We start from the raw sequence: 15,831 nt of genomic DNA on the forward strand, positions 1-15,831 counted from the left end.
TGGGCAATTATAGTGAAATCACAAGAGAATTGTGTGAACTGTGGTGCTAGTCATAGGAGGCTTGTTATATGAAGAGAGTCTCTTTTTTGTTTTGTTTTGTTTTTTTGAGACAGAGTCTCGCTCTGTTGCCCAGGCTAGAGTGCAGTGGCACCATCTCTGCTCACTGCAACCTGTGCCTCCCAGGTTCAGGCAATTCTCCTGCCTCAGCTTCCCAGGTAGCTGGGATTACAGGTGCCTACTACCATGCCTGGCTAATTTTTGTATTTTTAGTAGAGATGGGGTTTCACCGTGTTGGCCAGGCTGGTGTTGAACTCCTGACCTCAGGTGATCCGCCCACGCCAGTCTCCCAAATTGCTGGGATTACAGGCGTGAGCCACCATGCCTGTCCGAAGAGAGCCTCTTGATTGTGGGTGGATGGACCCCGCCATCCCCTCAGAAGAGACCTGTTGCCCTTCCTAATGCCCGTTTGTTTCTTTTTTTTTTTTCTTTTTATTTTTCTTTTGAGACTGAGTCTCTCTCTCTCTCTATTGCCCAGGCGGCTGGAGTGCAGTGGCGTGATCTCGGCTCACTGCAACCTCCACTTCCTGGGTTCAAATGATTCTCCTGTCCCAGCCTACCGAGTAGCTGGGACTATAGGTGTGTGCCACCACGCCTGGCTAATTTTTGTATTTTTTTAGTAGAGATGGGGTTTCACCATGTTGACCAGGCTGGTCTCAAACTCCTGACCTCAAGTGATTTGCCCACCTTGGCCTCCCAAAGTGCTGGGATTACAGGCGTGAGCCATCGTGCACGGCCTTCCCTGTTTAATTCTTCTTAGCATCTCCACTAAACACAAACCAAGAAAGGTGATTTTTCTCTTTGTTAGAACTTCTTAGGAAAACTTCACTATTCTCTTATTCCATCTGTTTTGGGGTTGAAGAGAGCTGTTATATAAGAAGTTATTGTTAGGGTTTCTTGTATTCCTGTTGTAATATTCTCAAGCTGATATATTTGTGATAGATCAACAAAGCAGTAGGTATTTTGTACCGCTACCTAAGCAATAAAAGCAAGTATGTAATGCTGTAGTACCAGAGTTGTGGTTTTTCCCCCGCACAATATATTAACTAAGCAGAAAATTTAAAAGAACAAAGACAATAAAAGTAATGTTTGTTAGTGGTAGTTTGAGATATTTCAGGAGAGATGAGATGTGAAGAAAAGCAATGGCCATATTTAGAAAGCTGCCTCAAACCCAAGAGTATCTATTGAAGTAAACTTGATGACAGACTTTTTTCCTCTTCATGAATCATTGTATTCCTATAAAAGCGAAAATTCCTCTTCATCTAAACAAATGGCTTCCACATCTGTTTTCTTAGTTTCTTAAAAGGGTGTCTTCGGCTTGCATTTTTTTTTAAAAAGTGTTTATCTGTTTAAATTGAAATATCGTCAAAAGCAGTTTATACATCAAAATCCAAGTTGGTCTTCAGCTTGTAAGAATTAGTTGAGAATTATCTGGTGGTGATGGTAGTGGTATAGGGGAAAAAAGAAATCACATTTTGTATTCTGCATAGGTAAGTAGTTCTTCCTAACCATATTCTTTAAATTTTATTGACTTACATTTAATTTTACATGCTCTTTGGTTTGGAGGACCGATTGACTAGGAAACTTGATCGTTGAGAGCACATTCCAACGTTTTAATGCTCTGGGTTCTGAAAGTAAGTATTTTAAAAATTAGTAGCTGGAGAATTATTCTGTTAGTCCCATTGATTAGGAACTGATCTGTAGTTGGTTTGATTCTTCTCTTGCTCCCGTAATCAGTTTCCTTCTACCATGTCACTAAGAGAAACACACTTATAACTGGTTTGTAAATGTTTTATGTGCTTTTCTGAAGCACTTTTTCAACTCCCAGTCTCCTGTGAATTTGTATACTCTCAATGGTGTTGGTTTTATCTTTTTTAATCTTTAATCTCTTCTTGGGTGACAGGCCACCATGCCCTTGAGCCCATCCTGCCATTTAAAAATAAAGAATGAGAAGCAGCTGAAATGCTGGCTCTTTTGCAGCTGACAGGAATCGGATCTATTGCTTAGATTCTTTATCTGGGTACAGACATGCCAGTGGTGTGTGGCTCGTTCTAGCCATGCCATTTGCAGTCACAAGGTTTAAGAGGATGGGAGTAGAGGAAGTTGTCTCCAAGAGAAAGAAAGACTTTTTTTTTTTTTTTTTTTTTTTTGGATGTAAAGGTCAAGGAGAAAGGCTGTAGATCAGCACATGGGTTCCCACTGCAGGTCACAGGACTCCTGGCTTCTTACCACCCAGTGGAATGTCTGGGCCATGATAGAGGTGTTTGTCTTTCCGAAAAGGTTGCATAGGCTCCTCCCACCCCCATCCACCCCACGGCTGTCTGTTGTGTCTGAACAGTGACTTGCTCTGAGGTTAAAGGTCCATGAAAACTGTGAGACATTTGATGTTATAAAATCTAATTAGTGACAAAAGCAGTTAATATAATCACTTATGACTTAGTTTCTCTGGAAGGGTATACTTATCTTTATTGAATAAGTATAAATGGTAACTGCTAGCAAATGGCACCAAACTTAACATAAAATAGAACTACCCCCACCTCTCTCCTCCTCTCCAGTGCAGAAGAGAGGTAGTGAAAAGGGTGGTTATGTAGGTGTAGAGGGCTCTAGGAGGCTCTTGTGACTTGATTGGTGTTCAGTCTCCCTGTTGAGCTCATCAACATGGCCTCAAGGAGGGGAGCTATTGCAAAGGTTTTGCCTGCTGTTTGTTAAGCCACAGCTTGTAGTTTTGGTTGCACATGACAAAGCAAGGTGCTCTCCTTTTTTGACCTTGTTCAGAGGCTTAATACAATTATTTGTATTAAGCACTAGCCACCTGTTAGGATCATTCTCATTAAAGGTCACTGTGTGGTGCCTGACTGTGTGACTATGGCAGCCTGCATCAGATTTGCTAGTGGCCCCTGGTTTGTGTGACACCTGCCAATAATAACAGAAAGAATGGAGATATAATAGTTCAAAGGGAACAGAAGGTCCTAGAGGAGGAATGAGGAATCAGGAGAACCATGAAGCACCTGCCACTCTAGCACCATTACCATGGTTTTTGGTGCTAACTTGCCTAGTCTCCCTTTTCTCTGGCTACCCTTTCAGTGAGCTGTGCCAAGCATCTCAAAGAGTTCTGTTATTGTCTACATGCTGATATTGCTTTGGTTTATTCATATTAACGTATTGCATCCCTGTTAAGCGTTGAATTTCTTGTACCTGAAATTCCTTACATCCCCTCTGCTGAACGTCTTAGCTTCTGTCTGCTTCTCTGTGATCTCCATTGAGATGTTCCACAGGCATATCCTATTCAGTTCCAAAACTGCCCTTGCAGTTCTGCTTGCCAACCTGTTTCCCTTCCCTGATTCCCTGTCTCAGTGAATGATGACACTGTTTACCCAGTTGTTAAGCCAGGAACATGGGTATCATTCTTGACTCCTATCTCTTCCTAATGCCGCAAATCCAGCCCAGTGCCAAGTCCTGTAGATTCCACTTGCTAAATATCTGTGATTCTCTATCTCCAGTGTCACTGCAATTATGCTATTCAGGCCTCATTACATCTCCCTGGACACTGCCCCCCTCAAGTATTCTCCAGATGTTTTATAGCCAGAGAGAACTCCTTAAACTGCCAATCTGCTTATGCCACTCCCCAGTTTAAAGTCCTTAATGTGACTTACAAGGCCCTTCACAATTGGGCCTCTCTCCCACCCTCTCTCCATTTCCCCTGAACATCCTAGCCTCAACCATACATTTTATTTTCTTTGCCTTTGTAAAAAAAAAAAAAAAAAAAAAAAATTGTTTTTTTAAAACTTATTTATTTTTTTTTTACTCACCATTCAGCGTTTCCCTGTGTTCTTTGCATCTTCACAAACACTGTTCTTCCATCCTCCTTTTCCTGTTATTCCGTATACTCACCTTCCCCTTATACATTATCTGTTTTTATGGACTTTTCTCTAACTCCTGCCCCAGGGGCCCCTGTTATGTACATGTGTGTGTATGTAGTATGTGTGTATTTTCCAATTGCCTATTTGGTTCCCTGCTCTACTGGGGGTTATGCCCTATAAGAGGGAAGGGATCATGTCTGAATCATTCACATTTGTGTTCCCTATGACCTAAACCTAGCACATGAGAAGAGTTTAGTAAATATTGTTGGTGTTTGAATGAATGAGTTCCTTCTTGAGGTTCTAAATGACAAGAGAATATAGTGCTTCCTATAATTCATATCAAATTCTTGAGCCTTGGCCAAATTAGAGAGTGGAAATGCACAGGCTGGGTGCAGTGACTTACACCTGTAATCCCAGCACTTTGGGGGGCTGAGGTGGGAGGATTGCTTGAGTCCAGGAGTTTGAGACCAGGGTAGGCAACATAGTGAGACCCTGTCTTTAAAAAAAAAAAAACTTAGCCAGGCTTGGTGGGGTGCACCTATAGTCCCAGCTGCTTGGGAGGGTGATGTGGGAGGATTGCTTTAGCCCAGGAGGTCAAGGCTGCAGTGACCCAGGATTGCCCCAGTGCACTCCATTCTGGGTGACACAGCGAGACCCTGTTTCCAAAAAAAACCCAAAGTCAAAAGTGAAGGAGACTGCTTTTTTTTAAAGCAGTGAGTAGCCAAACCTCATATATCCTTTATATTGCTTCTTCATATTCTGTATCTCCATCCTAAATTACTTTTCTCAACTTGATCTCTGTTTGATTCAAAATTTCTCTGGATTCTTCCCAGCGAAAGTATAGAATATAATGGGACAGGAGAAAATGTGATTGATAAATGGGAATATGTCATTTGATTGATTCTTAAGTATATAGTTGACCCTTAAGCAACATGAGTTTGAACTGTGTGAGTCCACCTATACATAAATGTTCTTCCACCTCTGCCACCCCAGAGTCGGCAAGACCAGCCCCTCCTCCTCCTCAGCCCTACTCAACATGAAGATGATGAGGATGAAGACCCTTATGATGATCTACTTCCACTTAATGAGTAGTAAAGATATTTTATCTTCCTTATAATTTTCTTAGTAACATTTTTTTCTATACTTTATTGTAAGAAACCATTTTTTTTCTAGTTTATTGCCCACCTCCATATTGTAAGAAGAACAATTTTTCTCTAGTTTGTTGTTTATATGTATATGATACATATAAATATACGAAATAATGCATTAACCGTTTATATTATTGGCAAGGTTTCTGGTCAATGGTAGACTATTAGTAGTTAAGTTTTAAGGGAGTCAAAAGTTATACATGGATTTTTGACTGCAAGGGGATTGGTGCCCCTAACCTCCGCATTGTTCAAGGGTCAACTGTATTTATTCTAGAGGCATGCCTGAACATGTGTCTACAACACGTGTTTCTCTGGACAGTTGAACACATTTACATCTCCCTAAAACTAGACCGTCTTTCTCAGAAGATTTTTTTTAAAGTGGGACCCCTCTGTATTTTAAGCTAGCTCATAGAATCTGTTTGTTGAACTTACAGTAGAATGGAAGTGGGCAAGGGATGCCACTTTGTAAAAAAATAAAGAGTTGTTTTAAGAGGCCGTCTAGAAAGTGTGGTCATGATAGAACATGATTTAGTATTTAGCTCTGGTACTGAGCAAGGGAATTACCCTCTGAGGTGTTGGGCTTAAAACGTTCTCCCTTGTCTCACTTCATTTGAAGAAGAGAGTAATTATGGACACTCCAATGGCTATTTTGTCACACACTGACCCTTAAAAGGAGCTTTCTAGAAATCAGAATGCTTCTGTCAAAATAGTGACAGCACCACCTTGGTCACTGTCCAACTTCAGGTTCTCCAGACTACCAGCTGTGTGCTCTTCCGGGATTGAGCTTCAGACCAGGTGCTTAGTAATGACAAGGGACAACTTGTTAAATCTGCCATTTGTAGGAGCTGGGAGCTCAAAGTTTTCTGGTCAGATTTTCCCATGACCTCAGTTATAAAGAAAATGTTACAGATTCTAGAAAATGCCAATGTCCTTTTTAGCTGTATTACACTGATTGCAGTGCTTCAGAATTGCCCAACTTCATTATCTGAGCATAGCCAGCCTGACGCCTTCTTCTCAAATAGACAATTATGATCAATTAAGCACTTTTAGGCCTTATAGAATACTTAATTTTATTAGTCAATTATTTGTGCTTTGAAAGAGTTAATGGTAGCTACCCAAGCCATTATTAGAAATTAGAATGTCCCAAAATAGAAAGGCTATTTCCTTTGTGTGTGGCACTGCAGTGGAAAATGCCAAGCATAGTTTTTACTGAGTTAAAGGGTGAGGGAAGGCGGGGTGGGGGAGAAAGTTACATGTAAATCATTTAGCCATTAACCTAATGGGTGGGTTTATAAATCCTATTACTATAAGCCCTTTTCATTTCCACTGAGGCCTGGTGCATGCTTGATCCCACTAATGTAAAATTCATTCCGTCTAAGTGATTACTGAAGTAAGACACTTTGAGTCAATTTTAATCAGGTTGTGTGAAACTTGCTTGAGTGCTGATATTCACTAAAGCATGGACATAGTTTGGCCGTGTCTTAATTAGCCCCCCTGGATGAGTTATATGAGGAGTCAGTCAGGAAGCCAAATCTCTGAGCCTTTTCACATGTACATGTTTCTGTGAGCAAAATAAACTGTAGGTAGGGGCTGAAAACACCCACCTCAAAAGCAAGGGGCAAGGACCTTTGGGTGAGAGTGTTTCTAATCTTAATGAAAATTGTGAATGTTAAGAAGTCTGAAAGTTCTATTCTTACGGTGAATTGGAGCATCCTCAATGGTACTTCTATTTAAACAAATCATAATTTCAAGTTTGATTAAATATGTGGATCTTCTTTCTAGAAAAATGTACGTAAGCACACATTCAAATCTTTGCTGACAGTTTCAGGGGATTTTCAGATTTCTTGACCTTAGGTTAATACCTACTGCTCCAGTTTTAATTTTAGTATCTTAGGTTTTTTTTTTTTTTTTTAACTGGGGATATAATATTTAAGATTGTATAGGCTCATATTGAGATCTTGTGTCAGTGAGTAGATTTGGTTCAAGTGTGCTTTAAGGCCAGTCGTACAAGCTGTCCGCTGTCCTGTGTCAGATATAACCCCAAGAATGGCAGCAATACTTGTAAATTCAAGTGAAACGTATAGGACATGAGCTTCTAAACTGGAGGTTGGAGTGGAAGAGGAATGGAGAATAAGAATGTTGTGAAAGGAAGGTTTCTTTAAAGGTGAAAACTGAGTTCTTAAAAGTCAGCATGTAAAGTGGGTTTTTAAGAATCCACAGGATGAATAAATAGTCATGCTGGGGACAAGAAATTATAAGACACGTTATAAGACAGGGAAGAAATTAACTTTTCCTTTCACACATTCAAAGGCATAGTTTGTGGTATTTTAAGTTTTGGGATCAAAATAATAGCCCTGTCAAATTGTAGGGCAATAATGGAGAGATACTCATAAATAGTATTAAATTTGTCTTTTTGGGAGGAGAAGCCTTTCAGAAATTGTTGTTTATTCAGTATGTTTTATATTCTTCACACATGAGCTACCAGAAGGTCTAGGTTGTAAATTAAGGATTTAAAACAAAATCAGTTTATCTGGAAACTATAGTTGTATGGGAGAGGTACACTTATAGTCGAGTTTATAATTAATGGGCCTTTGTCATTGGAATAGAAATTCTTTTCTTTTGAGTGAATATTTGTTTATATAACATGCATTGTGTTTGAAGGTGGGATCAAAACTGATTCACTCTTCATTTCTTGCATGGAAAAAGCCAGCATTTAAATGTGTACTGTGTGGGGGCTTAATTGCTGCTTTTTGTAACCAACTTTAGGGTCCTGTTGTTATGGAGATGCACTTACTGATCGATAATGGCTTTTCTCTTCTCAAGCTGGACCACTAGGAGTTTTCCTCCTTTTACTAGAGCCTAAAAAATAAATATTTATTGAATTATTACTTTGTGCCAGGCATTTTGTTAGGTTTAATGCCCATGATATGATCTCTGCCTAAAATTTGCTTATGGTCTCTTAATCTTACCTTTCGTAATAGAGTGGTGTGTTGTGGTATGCACAGAGTACTTCGGGGGATACATAGGACTAGGATATTTGTTAATATCATTTGGTTGAGGAGTCTCGAGAAGGCTTTTCTGACAGTATTAAGTTCCTTGTGAAATAAGTAGATTTTAGGTAATAATAACCCTTAACATTTATTGAGCTCTTATGTCCCAGAGACCATACAAAACAAACTACATACATTGTTACATTTAATGCTCACAGTAGCCCTGTTAGGAAGCTTCAGTTGCTATCTCCGTTTTACAGTTGAGGAATTGGAAGGTTAGAGAGGTTATATTGTTTGCCTGAGGTCATCGCACAGCTTATTAGCAGTGCTATTAGGCTTTGAACCCAGGTAGCCTATATTAGGGTTTTCCAGAGAAACAGAGCCACTAGGAGAGATGGTGTGTGTGTGTGTGTGTGTGTGTGTGTGTGTGTGTGTGTGTGTGTGTGTGATTTATTGTGGAGGCTGTCAAGTCTGAAATCTGTAGGGCAGGCCGGCAGCCCAGGGAAGAGTTGATGTTTCAGCAACAGTTTGAAAGCAGTCTGCAGTAGAATTCCTTCTCCCTTGAGGGACCTCAATCTTTTTCTTTTAGGGCCGTCAACTGATTGGATGGCGCCCGCTGACACTGTGGTGGATATACTGCTGTACTCAAAGTCAACTGATTTAAGTGTTAATCTCATTTAAAAAAAATACCTTTACAGTGACATTTAGACTGGCGTTTGACCAAATATCTGGGTACTGTGACTTAGCCAAGTTGACACATAAAATTAACCATCACACAGCCTAACTTCTCAACTCAACATTTTTAACCACTTGAGGAAACAGCATGTAAAAACACAGAAGCAAGAAGAAAAGCACAGCCTGTTTAATGAACCTAAAATATTTTGAGAGGGCTGGATTGAAGGTACGTGTAGGAAGTGTTAGAAGATGAGATAGGCCTCAACTAGATGAGTCTCAAGGACAGGCTCAGGGGTTTGAATTTTATTTCAAGAAGTATATTTTATTATAGAAAGAACACTGGCGAAGTATGAAGATAGGCTTGGGAGGTAGTGATGCTAGAGACAAGTAGGCCAAGAGAGTGATGGATGTCTGAAGGAAGGACATGGGAATGCAGAAAAGGTGCCACATTGGAAAGATGCAGTATAGTTAGTGTAGCATATGTGGGCTCATTGGATTAGAAAGGAAACCATTTGGGGCCAGGCGCGGTGGCTCATGCCTGTAATCCCAGCACTTTGGGAGGCTGAGGAAGGTGGCTCACCTGAGGTTGGGAGTTCCAGGCCAACCTGGCCAACATGGTGAAACCCCGTCTCTACTAAAAATACAAAAATTAGCTGGGCGTGGTGGTGCCTGCCTGTAATTCCAGCTACTTGGGAGGCTGAGGCAGGAGAATTGCTTGAACCTGGAAGGTAGAGTTTGCGGTGAGCCGAGATCATGCCACTGCACTCCCAGCCTGGGCGACAGAGCAAGACTCCATCTCAAAAAAAAAAAAAAAAAAAGAAAAAGAAAAGATAGGAAACCAGTCCTTTGTTCTGGCTGAAGGTTTCTGGAGGGGCCAATTATCATGTTTGGAGCTGGTTAAGGGTTTGGAGGAGATGGGTGGGATTTAGAATGAATGCTTATGGGACCAACAGTTGAATGTGTGCCTGGAGAGAGAAAATGCTGTCATCAGTGTGTATCACTGATTCTCAACCGGTGCAGTTTTGCTCTTCTTAGGAAGTGCTTGGCAATATCTGGACACAATTTTGGTTGTCACAGCTGGAGAGAAGGAGAGCACACAGGCATATGTGTGCACTCATACTACTGATGAAATCTAGTGGGTAGGGGCTAGGGATGCTGCTAAACATCCCACAATAGACACAGGATAGCTCCTTATAATAAATAATTATTCAGCCTAAAATGTTAATAGTACTGAAGTTGAGAAATCTTGATACATATGTAGATGTGTATATATACCCCCTAAGTGTGGAAAAGAGATCTCAACAGGTGTTGGATGTTATTATGTATTTTAAATGTACCCACTCACATTAAGTGCATAAAGATGTATCCAGACAACTTGTGAGAACTTACATGTTTCTAGTTATTTTACAACCACATAGCCCTCAAAAGCAACCTAGAATATGGAAATATATCCTCACAATGCTAATTATCCTTGTTAGGTACAGTAGTACCTCCTTTTCCTAATATTGAAGAAGTAAATGTGATTGAAATACAAACCAACCAAATATAATGAAGAGACATTTCTACATGTCAAGGTTGGATTCTAGATTTTTAGATCTGTGAGGAATCTCAACCTCTTCATTTTATAAATGAGGATACTGAGACCTAGAAAGGGAAACCAGCTTGGTCCCAAATCACTTAGCTGGTAATTGACAGTTTAAACAAGTGCTCTGATTTCAGACCCTATACTTAAAAAAAAAAAAAAAAAAACCACGAATATTTGTATAACATTTTATCTTTGCAAAGCACTTTTTAAGCCTATGGTTCTTTTTATTCTTACCTAGCTCAGAGAACAAGCTGGTAATATCACCCCAATTTTAGAGAAAGTAAAACTAAGGTTTAAAGGCAGTAAGTAGCCCAGTATCACAAAAGTGTTAAGTAGTGAAGACAGAAAGTACCATGCTTATTAAATCCATAGCCCATATTTCTTGAACATTTTTAGAGAAGACAAAATCTAAGAATAACAGAGAATAGGAAAAAGACAATCTAATAGAATAAGGGTGAAATAAATGTTCATCAAGTGGGAGAACTGAGTAGCACTGAGTCCTGCTTGGCTGTTGCTGAAATTTGGAATGTGGAACGCTTAGGTAATGGTTGGATTATCAAATATCATAATATTTATATTAATATTTCACCTGCCTTTCTCTTTCCTAGCCTTCAAAACCATTTATATTTTACTACCCCTGTTATGCTAGTGTATTGTTTAATTTCCAGTTTATTTCTAATTTTATATCATCTTTAATGGAAGAATCCTAAAGCAATTGAGATTTCAGTTGTCATTCTGTGCGTTATTTGTTTAGAATTTCACCTTACTCAACATTTTCTTAACTTGTAGGATTTTCTTTGTGTTTAATATCTGCATCATACACCAAAGTGGGTTTCTCGTTAATATGTAATACTATAGTAGACATATTTTTGGAATAGGACCTTGAAACTTTTTTTTTTAAGCTGTGGAAAGCTGGTGTTTTCTCTCTGTTGCTTAGTATTAATAAATACTCTTTTAGTCTGTAATAGCATCTAAAAACATTTCGTAACCTTTGGATGCATTGTAATACAACAGTATTTTAACAAAATACAAAGACTCAGGTGTTATCCTGAACTTATTAGGAGAACCTACAAATACACATCTTAGTAGTAGTTGGTCTTAGGTTGTTGCTGTTGTTAACCTTGGCACACAAAAAAAACATCTTTCTGCTTAGTAAACCATATCGTGGGTATATTCATGGACACATTATTTTGTTTAGAAAACAATTTTTGATACACATCTAAATTTCCTTTCTAGTTCCCACTACCCTTTTCCAGCCTTCAGAAGCTCAGACTGGGGTTAAAATTCCTTTTCGTATTATTTTAATTATTGCTCTCCCCACCTCCACCCCTTTCCTGTTTCCCCCTCCTCTTTTCCCCTAACGGCACTGTTCTGCAAAGCTTGCAATGATTGATGTGATGGCAGTGCTGTCATTCTTTTTAACCAAAAAAAAGTCATTTTTGTTCTAGTTATTTTAATAGAGTCCCATTAAAGATGTATTGCTGACTGAAATATCGGCGTGAAGGGCTCTCACTGAGCTGAGCCCAGGAATTAAGAAGTCAGGAAATCGGCTGCTGCATTGCAAGAGAGCCTTGTGTGACACCGAGTCTCCTGATTGGGGAGATCATTACTGCTATTATGACTCGACTTGCGTAGGAATTTTAAATTCCATCTGAATGTCAGTAATAACCCTCTTAGCAAATTATCCTGAATAAAATCACGAAGGCATTTTATATAATAGGTGTTGAATTACTGGATAGATTTGCTAATTAAATACTCTTTGTTCTGCTGCAGTTGACATTACAGGGTAAGATCTTGAACAATTATTCTCAACAGCTGTACTTTGTTAAGGGAAAAATTAACCACAAAGTTTATTTTTTTACACTTGAAGTTGGCAGATTTTTGAAATGTGCTTGAAAAAAATTCCATCATCCAATTGGTAATGAGTAGATAAATATGCAGGTGTTGCTGTGAAATCAGATAACTGCAGACTGCCTTATTAATGAATTTAGCAAGCCTTTATAGCCCTGTTTTCTAGCCGCTAGCACTTACAAAATGATTTTCTGTCAGAATGGGCAGCTTTAATATTACACTTGTCACTTCAAAGTGAACTTATGAATGGTCATCTTGTAATCATTGTACCTTGTGTCTAGTAGACCTTTCTGGGTACTTGTGGCTATTTTTAAAATGTGTTTCTTCAATGGGGAAAATATCTGTAATGTACAAGTTTTTGATTGTTCACTTCTAGAACATTTATGTAGTATGAGTTTGTTTTTTTTTTTTTTAAGAAGGTAGCGGGACATAATGAAAGGAAAGTGAAACATAAGGTCCAGCTTCTGGATCAAGCTTTTGGGCAAAATCTCAGAGCCTGATTTTCCTCATCTGTCAGTTGAGATTTATAACACTGTGTACCCCTTAGGATTATTCACTTAGCATTCTATAAATATTTATTAACAGCTCCCATGTACCAGGCCGTCTGGTAGATAGTAAGAATTTGGTAGCTCCCTGGGTAGATAACAGCTGAGCCTTCCCCAGTGAGCAGTTTGAATTGAGGGCTGGACTTGAGGGCAACTTTTGAGTGTTTCTGCTCATTAGCACTTGGATAAGCATTGGACTAGAGAGGTCACTGTGATACCCACCATCTAGAACTGCTTAGTGAAGAAACATGAGAGGTTAGGGGTCAGACTGGTTGTGGGTTGTCTTGTATAGAGTGGGCTGAAGAGTTGACAAACTGTGGTGAGGACCTTGAACCTGAGACAGAACATTATCATCAGCTACTGGTGAGGCCCACTGAAAAGATGGTGAGGTCCACAGAAATTGGTACAACCTCTATAGAGAGCTATTGGGTTATATTTATTTTAAAAATTTGAAACATAACAACATTTGACCCAGCACACCCACTTGTAGTAATTTATCTTGTTACTGGTAGATTTGTAAATTACGCATGTATAGGGATTATTTGTTGAAGTATGGTTGTAATGGTAAAGAGTAGAAACAACCTATATGTTCATTAATAGAACACTAAATAAATTATGTTCTATTTATACAGTGGGGTACTATGTAGTCATTAAAAAAGAATAAGGCAGCTCTTTATGTGTGAATTTGAAATAACCTCTAGGATAAGTGCTAGGTGAAAAAAGCAGTTGCGGCATAATCTATAGTTTACCATTTCTGCAAAAAAAGACATCCACCAAAAGGTTTCTGCCACCAAAGAGAAAATTGTTTTGGTAGCAGTCCTCAGGTTATGCATGGCAATGGTTGTGAGTTGGTGGCAGGATGGTGTAGGGGTGGATGATGGATCTGAAAGGTGAAGGTTGCCAGTTCACATTGAAGGTACACTCAGGGATGACATAGTAGATTTGGTTCATGTTATGAAACAAGAGTAGAAGAAATTGGTTATTGAATATGTGGAGTTGTAGTAAAAGGTTGACAAACTGCTCCTCAGGTATTTTATTGAGGTAACAGTTACGTTATGGTGTTGTCCATTGTGATGAGGAAAGCTAAGCCTGGCTAACTGTAAGAGGCAGAGGGTAAAGAGGACTCTTGATAAGTAATTCTGTCCTCACTGTGATTAATTTGCCTTGGGTTGGTCTCATTATTGCCCTTTCCCTAAAGGAATTGTCAAGTATTCTCCCACAATGCATTTCCCTATAATTTAAATGTTAAAAAATGAAGATAAAAAAATGAAGATGAAATTGGGGAGAGTGAGTGTTTTTTATGTTAGCTGAATTTTAGTGTCTAGTGGAAAAGTAGTTGGGATTACTACAGGACCTATCAGTCACCTGGCAAACAGTGTTTTGAGTTCCTATTACAGTGAAGTCTGCACTTAGGCACAAACATGTGGTCTGACCTCCAGGAGCTTGTAGTCTAGTTTGGGGTGGGTGGGTGGGAGCTAATAACATAAAGCATCATTCAAGTACTAGTAAAATAATTCAAACACAGATGAGAGGAGAGAGACAGGTATGGGCTGGGCCAGTCAGCTCATGCAAGAAGGATTTGAGCCGAGGATTGTAACAATGATAGGAAAAGGACTGGGGAAGGAATTCTGGGTAGGAGACACGCTGCATGAGTGAAGGCATGAAAAGATGAGTCTGTACACAGTTAACTGTTGGAAGACTGGGAGATTTATTCTGTCCAGCAAGAGGATCTATGTAAAAGAATAACAGGCCATACAAGTGGAACAGTGGTTTAGGTGCAGTTGCAGAATTTGGTCTTGACCTTGTAGGCATCGGAGAGACATTGAAAACATTCAGGAGATTGGTAATGATATTCAGGGTGAGTTGATGAGACCTAAAGCCAGTAGAGATGCAAGTTGGTTCATCCTCAGTGACAACTTCATTGCCATGGAGTCAGGCGCTTTCCACCTTGCAGCCGGCCCTGCTTAGCATGTTAGCTTGCACCCTAGGCATGGCCCTTCATGGCCACAGTGATGGTTGCCACTGCTCCAAGCAGCCCTCAGTCTAAAAAGGTAGTCCCCCACCGCCTGCCCCCTCAAATCGGGAAGGAAAACCTTTCAGAGAAGCATCCTACAGGAATTCTCCTTACGTTTAATTGGACAGGATTCTCTTCACATGTGCACGCCTAAACTGATCATTGTTTCCAGAATGGAATTGCTGTGATTATCTTAGTCCAATGGTCCTTAAGCCAACTTGCAATGTAAGAAAACTGTTGGGGCCAGATATTGTTTTTTTTTTTTTTTTAAGATCCCCAGGTGATTCCACTGTACAGTCATTATTAAAACCACTGGCTTAGCCTAATCAGAATTCACCACCATTCACCACCCCCAGGGCAGGAGAAAGGGCTTCCTTGTCTAAGAACATAATATTAATACAATGAACATCTGAACAAAACTGGGAGATAGTAATAAAGGGAAGAGGGCAATAAAAAATGGAAAGTAATGGATAGATATAAAAGATACTCTAAAGACAGGATTTACAAAGCTCTGTAATAGGGAAGACAAGAAAGAAATGACACCATGAAGCTTGAGCTTAGTTGACAAGGAGGACTATTGAAGTAGGAGAAAGAAATATAAATGAAGTAAATCTTTATTTGGTCTATTGGAAAAGTGACCTCAGCTTTAGATTGATGCTTTGAAAGTTGGGTGATAGCAGAGAGGCAATAGCATGGAGTGACTAAGGCACCATACTCGAGTCAGAATGCTTGGGTTCATGTCCTTGTTTTGTCATTCTAGGACACTAATTTCTCTTTGTCTTTTGGCATCTAACAGAAGAGGATATTAATAGTAGCTACCCCTTGGAGATCTAGGGGAATGAGAAAATGCGCAAGGTGTTCCTTGCACAGCATCTAGCACATGTATTTTAAACACACACCCCCCACACACACACACACTTTCTCTCTGAGTCCTAATAATGTCATATTACTATTTTTTAAGAGGCTGTTTGTTAAATATGTGTTACTTCTGATCTGGCTCAAAATAATTTATATCAGTTTTTATTTCTATCCACACTGTAACCTAAATATCTCTGATCTGTAGCTATATGGGCCTGGGGACAGACCCATCAACAGATATCCATGTT

The 15,831-nt window shown here is 39.5% G+C and overlaps 1 protein-coding gene across 10 annotated transcripts in view; it reads left to right on the top strand.

Annotated features, from left to right (window-relative positions):
- Positions 1 to 15,831, top strand: part of POLA1 (DNA polymerase alpha 1, catalytic subunit) — a 298,585-nt gene that overhangs the window by 95,140 nt on the left and 187,614 nt on the right. The window lies entirely within an intron of this gene.

This window comes from Symphalangus syndactylus, chromosome X, assembly GCF_028878055.3.
Source record: "Symphalangus syndactylus isolate Jambi chromosome X, NHGRI_mSymSyn1-v2.1_pri, whole genome shotgun sequence".
In the NCBI taxonomy this organism is placed as follows: domain Eukaryota; kingdom Metazoa; phylum Chordata; class Mammalia; order Primates; family Hylobatidae; genus Symphalangus; species Symphalangus syndactylus.